Source organism: Octopus bimaculoides, chromosome 6, assembly GCF_046866305.1.
Source record: "Octopus bimaculoides isolate indiv1 chromosome 6, ASM4686630v1, whole genome shotgun sequence".
Classification (NCBI taxonomy): domain Eukaryota; kingdom Metazoa; phylum Mollusca; class Cephalopoda; order Octopoda; family Octopodidae; genus Octopus; species Octopus bimaculoides.
Window position 1 is genome coordinate 32,580,187 of NC_142933.1, and position 2,500 is coordinate 32,582,686.

Consider the following 2,500-nt stretch of genomic DNA (forward strand, 5'->3'; position numbering starts at 1 on the left):
ACGAAGTTTCAGCCATACAAATTATCCGTGATTAAATATGTAGCGAATAGATCTACCAGTTCTCAATAATGAAGATGACGCACGTGGCCGAATATACCGTATGCCAGTGATATAGTTAAGTAGATCTAGGATGTACGGGAAACCATCCAATCTATAGCTGAGGTTATCAGAACAAATATACCCCGTTTGGCTCAGACAGCTATTGATTTGAACCAAAAGGCATATAAGATTCGATTATCTGGAAGCTGTCGAGCAAAAACCTTATATATAGAAGGATATGTACACACACACACACACACACACACACACACACACACACACACACACACACACACACACACACACATATATATATATATATATATATATATATATATATATATGTATATATATAATACAAGTAATATGTGAGTATATGCATATATACGTACATGTATGTACATACCTACATCTACATGTATATATAGATGCATATCTGAGTACAGGACGTTATAAAAAAACGTAGACAAAATGAGAAACAGAACATAAACAGAGTACAGAAAGCACACAGGCCGCATAGAGAACATTTCCTTTATCAGCTGCCACCATTCTAAAACTAAGCGTTTAGAAGTGTTAGGGCAGGACGCATTGTTAGAATGGCTCTTCCCGCGGAAACATATTAAATTTGTAACGCGACACACACACGCACACACACACACATGCACACACACACATACACACACACACACACACACACACACGCACACACACACACACACACATATATATATTGAAATATACAGTCAAATATCTAAATAGAAATAAAATTTACTCTGTATACAAAAATATATTATATGCTGATAGCACTTGTTTTGGACAGAAAAGAAAGAGATCATTTTCATTAGTTTCTTGCCAAAGATTCATAAGAGGAAGGAAGCCCTTTTTTGGTCCCCCAAAACGAAGTTTAGCATATAGTTATGCCTTGGGTATACAATCTCAAATATATGTAAACCAGTCAGTCAAACTTGCATAACAGTGCATGCCCTAAGTTGATATATTAAGGAGCTAATATTACGGTATCGTATTTTGGACATCTGTACATGATAGAGGTCAAACAACACCAGAAACAATTCAAATTGATTCCGTTTTCTGCCATCCACATTCTAAGAAATAAAATGTTTTGTAGCTCATTTGTTTACTTTTCACAGCGGGATTAAATTGTGTGTTTGTCAATACGGAATATCTTATTATTTCAAATTGTCTCCAAAACACGCCGTCGTATAGTACGAATTTATACATCCGCAGACACACGCAGGTACACGTACACGCATATGTAAACGTGTGTATGTATGTTTGCGCATGTACACAGGCATGCACACGCACACACACACACATATATAAAGATATATATAAATATAAATATAAATATATGTATATATATATATGTGTGTGTGTGTGTGTGTGTGTATATATATATATATATATATATGTATGTATCTGTGTGCATGTATATCTGTCTATCTATCTATCTATCTATCTATCTATATATCTATCTATATATATATATATATATATATATATATATATATATATATATATATATATATATATATATATATATATATATATATATATATATATACATGCATACATACGTACATACGGTACATATACAGATGTAACGTATAATCAAAATATATATTCACACACACGCACAAGCACACACATACACGCACAGGCACACTCATCCACTCACACGCACGCATACGCACAGCAACAGGCGTGTGGTGTAGGCATGAAAGCATTTGTACCTAATCAGTTGGTTTGTATAAACCGTGACAATATGGAGAAGTAAAATTAGTTGATAAATCATTTATCAAGCTACCAGTCACAGTATGACCTATAGAAATGTATATTGATGTGCCCGCACTCTCAACTAAGTCGTAATTGTCATCCACCCCGTAATTCCAATCGCTCACCCGGAACACAATATGTGATGTTCCTCTGAGGTTACTCAGTACTCGATTATCACAACAGGTGCTCTGACATAAATCACGAAGGCTGCTCTGCTACATTTATACTTGATTTTTAAAATTTTCTTCTTTATTTTACTTTTATTTTCGCATTTTACCTCTTTATTATCACTATTATTATTATTATCATCATCATCATTATCATCGTCATTATTATTATTATTATTATTATTATTATTATTATTATTATTTTGGTAACCCTTTCTTTTATTGTTTTTCTTCTTCATCTCGTCGTTAGAGCAGTTGCTGTTTTTCTCTTTGTTGTTGTCTCCTTTGTTTTTGTTGCAGTTGTTGTTCCACATTTTGCTGTTGTTATTATTCTTGTTCTTGTTCTTGTTCTTACTTCATTATGTGGGTCTTATTTTGTTGTTTACTTGTTTGTTTGCTTTTTTTTGTTCTTTTTTGTATTTATTTTGGCTGTTGTTTTGGTGTCTTCACACGAAGACAGTGCAGTGTTTACTGAATCTGTTTGAAAGTAAATTGTACGT